At 40.6% G+C, this 16946-nt stretch overlaps 1 protein-coding gene and 1 pseudogene across 1 annotated transcript in view; one reads left to right on the forward strand and one right to left on the reverse strand.

Annotated features, from left to right (window-relative positions):
* The window catches only part of ARHGEF28 (Rho guanine nucleotide exchange factor 28), a 304572-nt gene that overhangs the window by 74279 nt on the left and 213347 nt on the right, over positions 1-16946 (forward strand). The window lies entirely within an intron of this gene.
* Positions 12180-12539, reverse strand: LOC122226512 (annotated as a pseudogene).

Here is a 16946-nt window from a genome sequence, read left to right on the forward strand (position 1 = left end):
GGTTCAGACAGAGGGTGTGGTCTGAGAAGGCTCATGGGTTTGTCAGAACCTTGTGAATGGAAGAGAGGTCTGGGGTAGCTTTGGAGGGCAGGTGCTGGTGTAGATCATGCCTTGAGTGATAATGATGGGGGCATTGAAACCCAGGTCATTTGACTGCCCCACTATATCACATTATGTGGTGGTTACATGCATTCTCATGTTCTCATACTTAATTTTGCAGACATTTTCTTATAAGTGCAGAAGAGAAGAACATCTGCCTCTTGGGACAGATGGTGCAACTATTGAGGGCAGAAAGCAGCAGCCTGAGTTCCTTCTCTGGAGCTCTGTTTGAGAGTAACAGTGACACTTGTCTTTCTGGATCAGGTAGCATGGATGTGGGGACTTTTGGGGGACACCTGTTTTCCTAGGGACTTGTCTTTTACCTTTACTTTTTTGAAGATGAGTAACAGGAAGGGAACCTCTAGAGAGAGATTTAGGGAGAAAGCTCATTAAGCAACTTAGAAACAGTTGCCAGGGTAGACCGTGTCAAAGACTAAAAGTTGATCATCTTTAAACATTTCTGAAAACTTGAATGCCAACTTAGAATTTGAAATGACCAGGTTTTGGAGCAACGTATAGATAATGTCTGGTCTGGGGTCATATGGGATGTAGGAAATTGGGTGGGTGGGAGAGAATTAAAAAATGTAGGTCAGTAAAACTAAATATTTCAGCATGTGATCAAAGTGTTTGTCAGTTAGAATATGGTTGTAGTTATTAAATGTGACTTTCTAGAAAAAGGCAACAACTTCTTGTATTGCCTTGAGAACAGGTAACCCTTGTATTCCCTTCTCAGTAGCCATGTACCCACCCCCACAAAAAAATGAAACTAATGAAGTACTCATTGTCAGCATGGATGTTCACATTAATGCTTTAATGATAGAGTTTTATTAAATCTGTTTTAAATGTACTTGGCCACTCATAAATTAGATTAAGAATATCTGTAGGTCAAACAAGAATCACATATTTGTCATTTAATCTCATAAAATCTTATGTGAAAGAGATAATGCATATTTTGGTAAGAAAGTGAAAACACCTGGCATGAATTAGAATAAAAAAAATTATCCCAAGGGGTAGTGGTATAAACATGAGTTGTAGGACTTTTTTTTTTGTATGAAATCCAACATTGGCTTTCATAATACTGCAGTTTACTTTTATTATTGTGACTTTTCAGGTGATTTACACCTTCATTACTTAACAAAGAATACAGTAGTAAAGGGGTTTTGGGGAAGTTACCTGTAAACAGAATCATATTAGCAGGAGAGTACACTCTTGAACAAAACCCAGTGGTGAAAACTTTTGATAATCATGCTACATGCTGTGTTTGAGTTCAGATTTTTATGTACTATGCTTGTTTTAAGTGACAGCCCTCTATACATCTTTGTTTGCTGTTGAATTTTAAAAATATATTTATACGTAAGTGGTGGAGGATTAAATATGAAAATAAAGGGTACTGTGTCAAGACCACTGATTGAACTTAATAGTAAACTTTCCCCCAGGCAAAACTGGTCAAAAAAAAATAAAAGGCTAAATTGTCGTAGGTATAAGTTGGTGTATGACAAGTTGGTGGTGGAATTTCTGTGGGTAGCTGTCATTGTGCTTTCAGTGGAAGTTGGAATGACTGGGAGGGGCATTCATTAAACTGCATGTGGTCCTGATGAGAATACAGAATAGTCCCTGAAACATTTTTGACGGCAGATAATTGAAAGTATCTTCAATCTCCATCAAGGAACCCCCCGCGCCCCCCCCCCCCCCCCGAGCCAATCCCCCACCCTTGACTCCTAGAAGTCTCCAGGAGTTATGTGAGTGGAGTGATAGAGCTTGTGATCTTGGGCTTTTGGGTTTTTTCATTCAGCATAATGTCCTTATGATCCATCCCAACTGCTGTGTGTATCAGCAGTTCATTCTTCTTTGTTGATGAGTAGTATTCTGTGGTATGGACGCACCAGTTTCTTCAACCTTTCTCATAATGTAGGGCATGTTGGTTGCTTCCAAGTGTTGGCTACTGTAAGTCTGCTGTGTATAGTTCTTTGTGTGGGCATGATTTTCATTTCTCTAGGATGAATGTCCAGCTGTGTGATTGCCGGATTCTATGCTAAATACATGCTTTAGCTTTCAAAGGAACTGCCAAGCTGTCTTCCATTGTGGCTGTACCGCATTACTTTTGCTTCAACAGTAGACGGGAGATCAACATTCTTTGTATCTGTGTCTGTATGTTGCTTGGTTGCTGTTTTTTCTTTCAGGTTTTATTGAGAAATAATTGATTTACATCACTGGATAAGTTGAAAGTGTACTGCATGATGCTTTGATATACATACGGTGCAATGATGACTACAGTAGGCGTAGCTAATATCCACCTTCTCGTATACATAGTTACTTACAGGAAGTCAAGGTGGTGTATGGGGCTGTGGAGGCTGAACCACTTTGTTGATAAGTATCGTTTTCCTGCCTCTCCCTTTCTTTTCTGCTCCTGTCCTGATCCTGTTCCTTAAGAGTTAACTCTTAATTCAGAGGACTGTTAGGTACCTGGAGGTGTTTTTCAGACTGGTAGCTCTGACTCTCTGATGCTTAGTCTCTGCAGAGCTATGCATACTAGAATTTGGATCCTGACCTGGTCACCTGAAACCTGATGCCTTCTGTTCTTCCTGGGTCTGACTCCTCCTTAGACCCCCGGTTCTCTCCTTGGAAAGTGTGGTGCCCCACCTTGTCCTCCAGTGTTACAGCATCGCATGCCCTACTGTGCATGGGCCCTTGGCCAGAGTTGGACCTTCAAGTTAGCATTCTTCTCAGCCTTGTCCCCTTTTGGTCTCATCCTGTAGCTGCCTGGGATCAGAGAGAGAGGCAAATTGAGAAGTTGGAATGTCTTGGGGGGTGATTTATTCTTGGGTTAATGGCGATAGTGTATGTATGTAAAGTGTGTAAGGAAGAAGTAGTTGGTACAAGTAAAGTGGCTCTGCGTTGGCTACCCAGCGTGGGGAGGAATATTACTTCTGCCTCAGTGTAGGAAATGACTTTGCTTTCTCAGTGCAGGGAGAGGAGAAGGACTTGACAGAGTAGGCTGGCTTGGGAGTTCCAAAGGACAGGCATACAAACTATCTTATAGCATTGAATCTGAACAGAAATTGGGAAGTTCTAGATGGGTGGATGTAAATTACTAACATATGTGTTGTAGAATAGAGCCATATGTTCAGTTTAACCATGCCTGAACAGTATGCAGGAGCAAGCTCACTTATTTTGAAAAAAATTTAAAAAGAAAAACTGACATAAGTTTTGTTTTTATGTTTCCTATGAGTGACCCTCTATTAACCAAAGAAATCCATCCATTATTCTCTAAACAAAATTGAAACAAAACAAGCATTATATCAAAGGCATGAATTTTTATATTTTCTAGTATGAAAAGGTTGTATGTATTTCTGGAATATAGAAGTTGATGAGTAATCCCTACTGGCTGGTAGTAAACTGAAACACTAAAATGATAAGACTAGAAGACAACTGAGAAACTAATTACCCAGTCGAGTTTCACTTTGGGAAAGTTAAATTTACTCAATAATTACGAAGACCCTAGTGCCTATGTGAGAATAGCTGCCCTAATCCCCTGGAAGTGGTAATTCTGCCTGATGGGTTGTGAGTAGCTTGGGAGTTTTTATTGCAACTTCCATTGTTTGGGATGGTAATTGGTTAAAATGTTTTTGTTGTTGTGTTTTTTATTTCATACAACAATAATTCTGGCTCATGTTTGGCTTTTGAACATCAGTAACAATAGGTATGGGAATCGTTTTTATAGATCCACTTTGTGATCCTGCCTAGTGCTGAGGTTCTAACCAACACCTGGCCCTACCACCTTATACAGGGTGTGCTTACTCTTCTCCCAGCAGGGAGTGGGTCTTGTCCAGGTCATAGAATGAGTGACCAAGTTAGAGCATTCTGATTCTGGTGATGTTACCTTTTAGAAGTTTTCATTTTATAGGGTAGCCCACTTATGGAGCACACCGTATAATTAAAGTCCGTATAATATTTCCCCCATTTTTACTTTGTGAAAACTTTTTTATTTGGCAGTATTTTTAGGCTGAAGAATTGAGTTTTTGCATATACTTCAGTGTATTTTCTGTAATGTTAACCTCTTAAATAATCGTGATACAAATATCAGAAATTAGAAATGGATTGGTACAGTAGCATTAACTACATTGCAGAACTAACTTGGCATTTCAGTTTCCCCACTATGGTCCTTTTTCTCTTCCAGTATCCAGTTTCTCAGTGTTGTGTGTGTGTGTGTGTGTTTATGTCTTTGACAATTACGAGGAATAGTGGTCAGATACTTTGAGAGTGTCCTTCAATTCAGCTTTTGTGATGTTTTCTTATGATTAGACTCAGGTTTTAGATTTTTGGGAAGGGTATCACAGAGGTGAAGTACCTTTCTCATTGCATGGTATCAGGAGGTACCTGATATCATTATGTCTAATTACAGGTGATGTCAATTTTGATAACTTGGTTAGGGCGGTGTCTAACAGGTTTCTCCCTAGTAAAGTTAGTATTTTTTCTTTTTTTTTTTTTTAATTTTTTTTTTTTTTTAACGTTTATTTATTTTTGAGACAGAGAGAGACAAAGCATGAACGGGGGAGGGTCAGAGAGAGAGGGAGACACAGAATCTGAAACAGGCTCCAGGCTCTGAGCAGTCAGCCCAGAGCCCGACACGGGGCTCGAACTCACGGACCGTGAGATCGTGACCTGAGCCGAAGTCGGACGCTTAACCGACTGAGCCACCCAGGCGCCCCAAGTTAGTATTTTTTCTTATTCCATACTCTATTTGTTAAAAGTGAGTCACTGTTAAAGTTAGTAGAATAATTAATGCATATCTTATAGGAGAGAATTTTAGATGATCACCAAAACCAACTACATAATTTGTAGGGTCCAAAAGAAAGTGAAAATGTGGGACCCCATGTTCAAAATTAATAAAAAATTTCAAGATGGAAGTGGCAGAGAAGAAACCAAACTGTGAGCCCTTCTGTGCATGGAACACTGCAGCTGCACAGACTGCACACCCATCAGAATGGCCCTGAGGCCATTCACTATCCTGTTTGTCCTTAACTTGCCCACTAATTTTATCATTCCTTCATAGATCTTCCTGTAGAAATTATTACTATGGGTGTTTGAATAGCGACCTTGTTTTTTTCTTGTTGGTTCTATTCTATATTGATTGGAGTTCTTAGGTAAGGAAGTCCATAACATATGGATTCCACAATATTTGTTGTATTCTTTGGGTTATAACCAAATGCTGTCATTTATCTGCTCAAGTTATTTCAGCTTTAGAGATTGAGAGCTCTTTCAGATGGACTCCTCTGTCTCTTTGAAATGCTTCCATCTGTTTTTGTTGTTGGGAACTTCTTTTTTAGTACCATGAGATGCTTCCGATTGCTCTTGTATTTTCCCTGACTCAGCCTTTTCTCCAAGGAGCCTTGTTTCTTTTTTATTGGAGCATGGGATATAGAAACCAAGATCTAAGCGTTAGTTGTGCTCATTGCCACTGGAGTGTTACTGCTTCCACACTTTCTCGGTGGACAGAGCTTGGGAATGTATACAGTAATCCATTATACAAACATAACTATGTTTTTATGTTTACCTGTCTGATATATGAAAATAAACTTGACCTCCTATCTATGACTGCAGTCTAGTGCTATGGAGTTTGCTGTAGTATTCACCCTTTGATTATAACTCTTCTTGTGTTTGACAGTGAGAAATTTGGCTGTGTTTAACTACACATGTTTACTCATTATTCTAACTTAGTGCTTTTGTAATTGCTAATCTGTACTCCTGTGAGACTATAAATTTTCCAGCTTGAGGACAGGATTTATGTCCAACATAGCTTGTTCTTTGTCACTGAAGTGTTTTTATTATCAATGATTGTTGAACTTTGTTAAACCTGATCTCAATAAATGTACAAAAAGTATTTTTCATCTGTAGTCTGTTAACCTGGTGAATTATATTGATATTTGAATGTTGAACCAGTCTTGAATTCTTGAGATAAACCCCACTTGGTTGTGATGTGTTATCCTTTTTATGTATGGCTGGTTTTAATTTCCCAGTATTTGTTGGGTTTTGTTTTTATGTTTGTGAGGAACACTGGTCTGTAGCTTTTTTTTCTCGTAATGAGTTTGTCAGGATTTGGGAGTAATGGAATTCCTTTCTCATCTGAAGAAAGTTTCCACATATGTAGACTAGGAAATCTTTTGGTTCATATAAAATGAGGTAATAAAATAAAAAAAAAGGAGGTAATGATTAAAAAAATACTGTGAAACTATAGTCTACCTTTAAAAAATTTTTCTTTACATTTATTTATTTTTGAGAGACAGAGCACAAGTGGGGGAGGGGCAGAGAGAGAAGGAGACAGAGAATCTTGAAGCAGGCTCCAGGCTCTGAGCTGTCAGCACAGAACCCGACAAAGGGCTTGAACTCACAGACTGCGAGATCATGTCCTGAGCCAAAGTCAGATGCCCAACTGACTGAGCCATCCAGGCTTCCCTAAATAGTCTACCATTTTGACTGAAGTGCAAGTGAAGATCTCTTGATCCTTGTTCACTTTTCTCTGCTTCTTGGTGAGATGGACACTTTCTTCTCACGGTATGTGACTTGATGCCTACAGTGCACCCAGGGCTAGTGCCAATGTATATCTTGCTGCTGAAGCTGTGCCAAAGGGCACTCTCTGAAAGTTTCAGCAAGCCTGGGCTCAATTTGCATGGAATTTTGCATGCATGTTAACTAGTGGAGGGAAATGGGCAAAAAACTATTTGGAACAGGCACAGAGTTCAGTGAACTTTTCCCTTGAAATTGTCCACGTGCTTCCATTATACACAGAACAGTAGGAAAGTCCTCATTAGGCTAGCAGAACTGAGGCGTATTCCCACCACTTGCGTTCCAGGCTCTTAACCTAGTTCACAAATTGCCCATCTCTGATTGCCTCTTGGAGGAAAAATGGAGGGAAATAAATTTTAGGGATAATATAAACTTTGTTCTGAAATCGGAGTTTACTACTTCATTGATTTCAGAGGTATGATTATTGAAATAAACATACAGTGAACATTTGTTTCAAGGGGTTCCTTTGGTCACTATTTATTGTGGTTTACCCAGATAACTCATTCCACTTCTACTTGCAAATGGGGGAGGTGCAGTAGTCCTAAGAAAATAAAATAAGTATATGAAATACAAATTTTTATGCAAATGCCATATTTGAGGAGGCAGTTATTATCAAAAAACTCTTAAGCCTTCCTACAAAGGCTTTTTACATGTCTGTATTTCCCAGGGGCCAGATTGGTGACACAGGCAAATTCTAGGGGATCACTTTCAACATACTTTCAAATGCATCCAGCCATTCTCCCAGGACCTCTCTTGGTCTTTTTTATCTTCGTTCATAATTGCTTTGTAAATTCTTTGTTTTCATTGACCCCATCCCTCCAAGCTACTGATGTAGTGTTGCCACAAGGCTAAGTGTCAAATCATAGATGCTGTAGTTTGCTTGCTGATACCACTTAATTTTGCTTCTTGGGACAGGTGAAGTTGATTTGTGGCAGGGAGTGGTAGGGTAAGGGCACAGGAAGAGGAAATTGAGTCACTAGTGTCTTTCCAGGCCTGTTGACTTGGTTTTTGGAATAAATAGAAGCTTCTAGTAAAACGATTTGAGATGTGATATTGACATGTTTGTGAACATCATCACCACTCAGAAGTTTGGAGAATAGGGAGCCATGATGGTATTTTTTGAAAGAAGGAGAAAGTCTTCCAAGGATTTAGTCATTCTGAATACCTCTTATATTTGTAAGGTGGAATTCTGTAGCTTGGAAATGGCCATTTTCATGGTAAATCAAATATTTGTGGTTCTTGAAGGAATACAGGGTAGTAATATATGCAGATTATAGGTTGATGTATTCCTTCCTCTATTTGGCATTATTTGTTTTGCCCTGAGTAAGTGTGTGCGCGCATGTGCAAATTCGAAATTGCAAATGGATGTCCTTAAAGAAAAATTTATGTCATTATTTCTTCACCAGGGAAAATGAAAGAAAGAAAAAGGCTGAGAATAAACTAGATTTTAGATCTAGTAAGTGGCTTCAGCTTGGAGATACAGGTGGACCTCCTGGTGAGATGGACCTGGATTAGCATTTTAACATCAAGGAAGTAATTCAACTTCTCTGGGTCTTGATTCTCATTTATAGAATGAGGGGAGTAAGCGCTTGTAAAGTGCCTGCATCATTGACTAGCATATATAGTTAATTATCATTCATTGTCTCTCTTTCTTTTTTTTAAATGTTTATTTATTTTAAAGTTTTATTTGTTTTTGAAAGAGAGACAGAGAGTGAGTGGGGGAGGGGCAGAGAGAGAGGGGGGGAGAGAGAGAGAATCCCAAGCAGGCTCTGCACTGTCAGCATGGAGCCCCAGGCGGGGCTTGAACCCACACACAGTGAGATCATGACCTGAGCTGAAACGAAGAGTCGGACTCTTAACCAACTGAGCCACCCAGGCGCCCCAAATGTTTATTTTTGAGAGACAGAGACAGAGTGCGAGCGGAGGAGGGGCAGAGAGAGAGGGAGACACAGAATCTGAAGCAGGCTCTAAGCCCTGAGCCATCAGCATGGAACCCAACGAGGGGCTCGAGCTCACAGGCTGTGAAATCATGATCTGAGCCCAAGTTGGACGTTCAACTGACTGAGCCACCCGGGTGCCCCATCATTCGTTGTCTGTTGAACCAGGTAGTGATTAGGATCACTTGATGAGAAAGGCAAGTGTGGGGGCAGGACTTGAAGAGAAACAAAGTCAGCTTCTAAGTTTGGGAATTGTGATACAGTGAGATGGGCAAGACTTCAGGAAGACTTCAGCTTTCTCACTTGGAACACAGTGGAGATGTTGAAGGTGTGAAGAGACAGCAAACCAGAACTAGATGTGTCCTTTTCTGAGAGGCAATGAGGAAGATCACTGGGCAATGAAATGTGTCCGGGAGTAATTCTTCCATTGTCAGAAAGGAATGCCCAGGGAGGTCCAAGGTCAAAGAGGATAGTATGTACAAAAGCTTATTTTGAGGACATTGTTTGTTTTATCATCAGTATGATGATATCCTACATCAGCATAACTTTTGGGCCATATATATGTCCCTGTGTTTTGTTTTTTTTTTTAAGTTAATTTATTTAGTTTGAAAGAGACAGCATGAGTTGCAGAAGGTGAGAAAGGGAATCCCAAGCAGGGCCTGCACTGTGAGTGAAGATCTGGACACAAGGCTTGATTCCACAAGGCTTAACTCACTGAGCCACCCAGGTGCCCCTGTCTCTGTGTTGACATACCTGTATTATTTAGATAAACTCACATGGAATCTCATGCACAAATCTTAAGAGCATACAGGGTAAATTTTTACAAACGCATATTTGTATCATCACCCAAATCAAGATAGAGAACATTGTCCAGCACATTTTTGTGCCCCCTCCCAGTTGTTTTTATGAATGCTATTGGGACTATCGTTGTAGATTATTTTCATGAATTAAGAGATTTTGACTGAACATTCTCTTCCTAACACGTTAGTATTGAGAAAGTAAATACAAGATACAAAAATATTTAGCTGAGACAGAAAAGAGTGAGCTCTCTGATTATATTGCCTAACATTTCCTTATACAAAGTGAATGCTTGTTCATGAAGTGAATTCATTTCTTACCACTCTCACGAAAACACTTCTTCCATTGTGTGGGTCAGGCTGTGGTACTCTGATTTAGACAAAATAGACAACAAGTGGTGAGAAGATGGCTTGAAACCCAAACTCAAACGAGCAAGGAACCACAGTCAGAGTCTTAACTGTCATCTGTGGAGTCTGGGTTTGGTGCTGCTGCTGATGAACTGTGTGGCTGATTCCCTTTGCAGTCACCCCCTGCTGATTCCGCGATTACTGTCTCTGATCTCCCTATCTTGATGTCACTCGCCCCAAATTTAGAATCTGAAATGGGACATGATGGGCTGAGCCGGGGTCATATGACTGCCAAAGGCCAGCAGAGGAAATGTCCGTTTTTGTATCGTGAGGTAGGGTCTTGCTTGCCACGAAGACTCAAACATCGGATGATTCTCTAAAAATAGGAAGAGGTTTGGATGTCATTTAGACAAAAACGAAACCAAGCGCAACTGAAAGGCAAACTGTCCATCATACTTTAAAGCTTACTTCTGTTATTTTAGAACACAGCAAATCTGAAGTGTTATGTGTTAGGTAGCAGATGCTGCTATCTCAATATGCTATTGACTTGTGTGGGGAGCTGTTAACGGATCTCCTAAAGTTCGTCTCTTAGGAGTAATGCCTTGAGTTTTCAAGTAAAAGTATCTAGGTGTCCTTGGTCTTGAACAAAAGTATGCTGGGATTGAAAAGATGTCTCCCCCCATCCTGTAACTGTGTGGTGACATGTGCTGATCAGAATTTCCTTTTGATGTGTTCAGATAGTATCAGTTACCAGAGCCCAAGAGATGGGCTAACAAAACTGTTAACGGCTTCATTTATTACAAAGAGGGAGGAGATTTTCTTCTGATACAAGCTATAGGCTTTTTTTTTGGAATGAAGACTAATAATTTAATTCATTTGGCCCTAAGAAGTTAAACAGTATCAAGATGAGGGCCTTTTTTTTAACGACAAGCTATGATGAACCAGGCACCTGTGATTCCTCAATGTCTCAATAGCTACACCTCTCAACTGAGAATTGTTGCTTTCTTTGCTCTGATGGCAAGTCTGGAGAATTCTATGACAGTTATGAGTATACTGGGTATGTCAGTGTATAGTATTTCGAGTGCTGAGGGCCTGTTTTGAGGTCCAGTGTTGTTCTTGCTTATGTTATTTGTGTTAGGAGTCTACATCGTTATCCAACTTGTTGCAGTCTGGATTTTGCTTGCGCTTATTTTGCTGGAGCCGAGTTGGGGGTTGATAATACTTCTGATATCAACACTTGGAGTACTCAGCATTGGTGTCCTGTTCACCCAGTGTTGCTTGCTAGACAGCTCTCTGGCCCCAAAGACCACCCGTGCCAGTGATTGTGATCATGACAATGTTTTGTTTTGATCCCCTTTGTTTTGTAAACACCATTGCTCTCCTGACTGGCCAACCCCAGCAGTTGCAGGTTCTTAGTTAATATTCTTGAGACTGTTCTGGAGTGCGTGTCTTTCAACACTATCCGTAGTCACATCATGGCTTCATTATGAAGGTCGTTTGAAGGGCTATTAGAGAAAATGTCGGTTTTAGCCAAGTTAATTGGTGTTGAAATATTTAATATTTCTTAGCACAAGGGGAAAAAAATCTCGATTCTAAGGCTTTGTGAATAATTATAAAGTTGATGTGGGTGATGTAGAGCTCATTACTGAAAGATACTCTACACTTCCTGTGCTCTGAATTTCTAAATGTTTCCCTCTATAAAAAGTGTACCGCTGCTATTTGAGTGACCTGTTTACATACTTACAGTATGTTCTTTATTTGAACAGTTGGTGAATCTAGAGCATTTACTGAGACAGAAGATGCAGAATGAAGTGCAAGAACCCCCCCCCCCAAAGAACGAACAAAAAACCCCTGAAAAACTGACCCAAGCAAATACATGCTCAGGTAGTTTGTGTAAATGGATATGAAGGGACTGCATACATTGATAGTTTGTCGTTCTACTCAACTTTGTAAGTGCAGGCCTGTTGTGACATTAACATGACAAATTATTTGGTGTCTTTGATTTGTCTGCATCCTAGAGAAGCCCTACTTTATTTAAGTCTGATATAGAACAGTGTTACATTAGTTTCAGGTGTACAATTAGTGGTTCGAAGTTCTATATGTTAGTCGGTGCTTATCCTGGTAAGTGTGCTCTTAATCCCTTTCACCTATTTCACCTGTTCCCCTACCCATCTCCCCTCTGGTAGTCCTCTGCTTGTTCTCAATATTCAAGAGTTGTTTTTTTAATCTCTTTTTTCCTCATCTGTTTTGCTTCTTAAATTTCACGTATGAGTGAAATGCGGTATTTGTCCTTCTCTGGCTGACTTACTTCACTTAGCATTATATTCTCTAGATCCACTCGTGGTGTTGGCAATGGCAAGATGTCATTGTGTTTTTTTTTTTCTTCCCCAAGTTTCTGATACCTACTAATCAGTATAAACCCCAACACAGTACATCATGATTTTGTGCATTTAGAGGGGAGATAGTTCCCGGATAAGTAGAAAATTGTGTGGATGACTTCTGGAAGACCTTGATTCTCAGCAGCTTTATAGTGAAACATTTCATTTAGAAGTCTGGACTTTTTTTTCTTCAGTTTGCTGTAATCTACGTTCACTGAGTAGAACTTGTATTGATCGTTGGGACCCTGTTTGTTCTAGGGTTCTGGGTTATTCTTGCTATCCCCACCGACCTCGGGACTGAACAGTGCCCAGGGACAAGACCTATAGCAGCTCCATTACCTCCTGCTCCAGTAAATACAGAGAAGGGGGATCAAGCTCAGATGCTGCTTGGCCTGACCAAGAATCTGGCTTCACATGATTGTGGTAGGGGCCTCAGTTCCAGAAGATGAAAAGATCAAATCTGCAAGGCCGACCACTAAGTAGTCCCTATACCAAGCACAGATGGCATTCTTTGTTTCGTGGCTGAGTAAGATTCTATTGTATATATGTATCTACCACATCTTCTTTACCCATTCATCTATGGATGGACCCTTGGATTGCTTCCGTATTTTGGCTGTTGTAAATGATGCTGCAATAATCATAGAGTGCATATATCTTTTTGAATTCGTGTTTTTGTATTCTTTGGATTAATACCCCATAGTGTGATTACTGGATCATATGGTAACTCTTGTTAAAATTTTTTGAGGAACCTTCGTACTGTTTTCCAGAGTGGCTGCACCAGTTTGCATTCCCAACAACAGTGCAGGAGGGTTCCTTTTTCTCCACATCCCTGCCCACACTCATTCGTTCTTGTGTATGTTTTTTTTTTTAATTTTTTTTTTAACGTTTATTTTTTTTTGAGACAGAGAGAGACAAAGCATGAATGGGGGAGGGTCAGAGAGAGAGGGAGACACAGAATCTGAAACAGGCTCCAGGCTCTGAGCAGTCAGCCCAGAGCCCGATGCGGGGCTCGAACTCACGGACCGTGAGATCGTGACCTGAGACGAAGTCGGACTCTTAACCGACTGAGCCACCCAGGCGCCCCCGTTCTTATGTTTTTGATTTTAGCCATTCTGACAGATGTGAGGGGTAACTCATTCGAGTTTTGATTTGCTTTTCCCTGATTATTAGTGGTGTTGAGCATCTTGTCAGCCTGAGGTGGTTTGCCCCTCCTCCTCCTGTCCTTTCTTGGTCACCTGACTGGTTTTCTGGTCATGCTCATGTCGGTTGAATCGTCGTCTAACTCCTTTATTTCCCTCTTGTCCTTAATCTTGTCCTCTTCACATTGTGGTTGATCTCTCTGCTCTCTCCTGTAGCCACCTCTCTGGGTTTCTGCCTTCCCCTTTCCGGGAGATCTCTTTATTAGAATATCAACATTGTATTTGAGAAAACTGGAATGATGACAGTAACTTAGGTTGTGTCCAATATAACCACATCACTGATAACGTAGAAAGTGGTCATTTTTTAAAAATTTTTAAATATTTATTTTTGAGAGAGAAAGGAGACAGAATGTGAGCAGGGGAGGAGCAGAGAGAGAGAGAGAGAGAGAGGGAGAGAGAGAGCAAGAGACCGACAGAATCTGAAGCGGGCTCTAGGCTCTGAGCTGTCAGCACAGAGCCCAATGCGGAGTTCGAACTCACGTACTGTGAGATGATGACCTGGGCTGAAGCCGGACGCTTAACTGACTGAGCCACTCAGGCACCCCCAAAAGTGGTCATGTTCTTATGCTTCGGTGATTGTTTTTTCATTGTTGCTTTCAGTAAGGAAAGTAAAATTTTGAGTGCTAACTGCATGTGAGGCATTGCCCTGAATGCTGAAAATTTCAAATAGAAGAGAGCTCTTAGTTTTCTGGGCATGAGATATCATAGAAGAAAGATGAATTGTAATGATCATGTGTTAGCCTGTGAAAGAATCCTATTAGTAAGTTTATTGTTGTATTAATTACAGTGGCAAAGAACTATTGTTACGGGTCATGGAAATGATGTTGTTACACTGAAAATCGGATTAATTAAAATGGAATTTTTCGATATACTAGTTAGGAAGAGTTTAGAGCTCCTCAAGCTATATTCCAATATACAGAAGAAATATTGTTTCTTCACTTATTTCTAAGAAAGATGTGTCCTCCTGACCCCTTGTCTGCTGGGCAGTAGAACACAAAAGGAGTCTACTGCAGTATATGTTGTCTGATGAAATGATATAAGTAAATAGTTGCTTTATGTTTTGTATGCTCACTTATTTAGATAAAGTTTTCAATTTCTCAGGTATGTGGCCTCATCTCTTCCTTTCTAGGGTACTTTGTGCAGGTCTGGGGAACAGAGTGGGGATTGGGTGTCCTCTGCCTTCATGCCACTTCTCAATGACCTTTTCTGTTTGTGGGTGTCTGGCTGGTATCTGCAGCTATGTAGGTTGTGGGCTGGTCTCTTTGAGCTTTGTCAAGCCCCAGTTGTGGTCCTCAGCTGACCTTGACTCCATCTCTCAGCCCTTGCTAACACTTTTTGGGACCTCTCCAGATCTATCACCTCCTCAATCCAGTGCGTGGCCTAGGACCTCACCCTTGTACATCTCTGCTGTGAGTTATCTTTTGTTTAGCCAGGTCTCTTGCTTCTTGATTCACTTCTTTCTCCATCCTTCTTAGGAGTACACAGTCACTTCTGGTCCCATCCACACCATACTAGAACTCAAATTGGCTATACAGTGGGTTAAATGTTAGTCTCAGTCTTGAAGTGTCCTGGAACTTACTGAAACCTTTTCCTTGTTAGGGTCAAAAATAAGAAGGGAGATCAGAGTGCACATGTTTGACCACCCCTGTCTTCTTGTAATCCCCTGATCCCAGAAGGAGTTGAATTTTAGGCTTTACCCTATTGAAGGTTCTTTCTGTAGTTGGTAGCAAGCATCATCCCTAGCCTTAATAAGAACCAGCTTTGCCTTCCATAGAAGACACCGCAATCTGAAATTTTCAAGCTCTGTTCTTGATAAAGCCGACTTTTCCAGCCCATTGTCTTGATGTAAAATCACGTTTTCAATGTCAGAAGCAGATAGTTCTCTTTTGTTTTCTGCTGTCACAGTGCTAAAATGTCCTGTCTCCTCAGAACAAGCATCCATAGCTGCAAGGCTTCAGGTTGACAAGGGAAAGATGACACACAAACTGTGTGTGTGTGTGTGTGTGTGTGTGTGTGTGTGTGTGTGTGTGTGTGTTGAGGGTGGTGGAGAAGTCACTATCAAAGTATTACCTTTGTCATACTAGTCATACTAGGTATCAGCAACTAACTGTTTGCAAGTTGGAAGACACATATATCACATGCATAGAGGGTACATGTTCCCAGAAACAAAGCCTCAATACCTCAATAACAAGGCAAATTATATTCTTACATATGAAGAAAGCATTAGCTGGGGATTATATTCCTGCCTAAGTACTAGATAGGACTCCTTGCCAGGTGGCATTGAAGAAAAGCTACAGACCACCAGGTGACAGGAAAGATGTCTTGCAGGAGAGTGGACAGTTGCAGGTTCTCATATCGATCCTGCCTGTTGGACCATCTACCTCAGAGGCAAATGGGTTAAAGTAAGAATGTGTTGTTCTAAAAGACAAATGACTTGATGTATGTCAAAATATTTTGAGTGTGGCAGTTGCCTTAAATAGTAAGCATGAATATTGAAAATAACGGTAATAAGCTTTTTTAGTTGTCACTTGAGATTTTAGAGCTCATTTAGTCATCATTATATTTTACAGATAGGAGTAAATGACCACATGAGTAGATATGACAGGTGGTCCCTGGAGGGAACATAACTTTATTTTTGGTTGAATTAATCAATGAAGAGAGCAGAGTAAACTAAGGCAGTTACAAGAGACTAGAGCAAGAGCTTGTGATGCAATGGAAGGCAGGGGAGGGGAGAGATTCAAAAAATGAGAGGTCATACGCGTTAGCAAAGAGGTTAGTTACATAAGATTATTTTTGAGGTTAGTTACAGAAGATTGAAGATGTCAGTGAGGGTGTTTAGCTACCAGTTGGAGGTATGGTAGGATGTCGACTGGATTGCAGTGAGTTAGAAAGGGAGACTGGGATTGCAGACCTTGACTGTCACAGGAAATAGCGAGAGCATATAAGATGAAGGAAGAATTTGACTCTGAAATGGTATTGGACTTGAACGTGTTGATAATCTCATGAGGGTCCCAGTTGAAATGCAAGGGGAAGAGGGTGTACAATGGGTGGAATGGTACAATCTGACAAATTGGGAGTAGATGCACAGCCAGACCTTGAGGGGAAATGTCCTCCTCTGAGACTTAAAAGTGTGAACCAGGGTCACAGGCTGAACTGAGGTCCTGGGTCCAGATTTTCCAACCCTATTCATTATTCTTCCTTCTGACTAACTTCTTCTTATAAATGGGACATATATATCTCAAAGTGGATATTCAAGAAAACGAAAAGGCTTCCTATGCCCAAATTGAACATATATTTTGTCATTTTGCTGACCATCTTAGGATTTGAAGAACCTTTGGGGGAATTTGAAAGGCCCTTGCCTTTGAAAATAGCAGCTTTCTACAAAATGTGATAGTTCTCCAATTTCCTCAAACCAAGAGGCTTGAACTCATTAATCATTAGCTTTAAAATAGAGATTAGAGCATTTCATTGCTTACATTCTCACTAAGGTCTTTGTTTTGAGAACCTGGAGAGCAGGAAACTGTGGGATCTGGGTTTCTTTGTTTTTGCTTTTTCCTTTTTCCCTCGGGCTGTGAAGAGCAAGAGAGTTCCACAGGAGCAGTTCTCGACAGTGTGCCAGGGAGG

The sequence above is a fragment of the Panthera leo genome, chromosome A1 (assembly GCF_018350215.1).
Source record: "Panthera leo isolate Ple1 chromosome A1, P.leo_Ple1_pat1.1, whole genome shotgun sequence".
NCBI lineage: Eukaryota > Metazoa > Chordata > Mammalia > Carnivora > Felidae > Panthera > Panthera leo.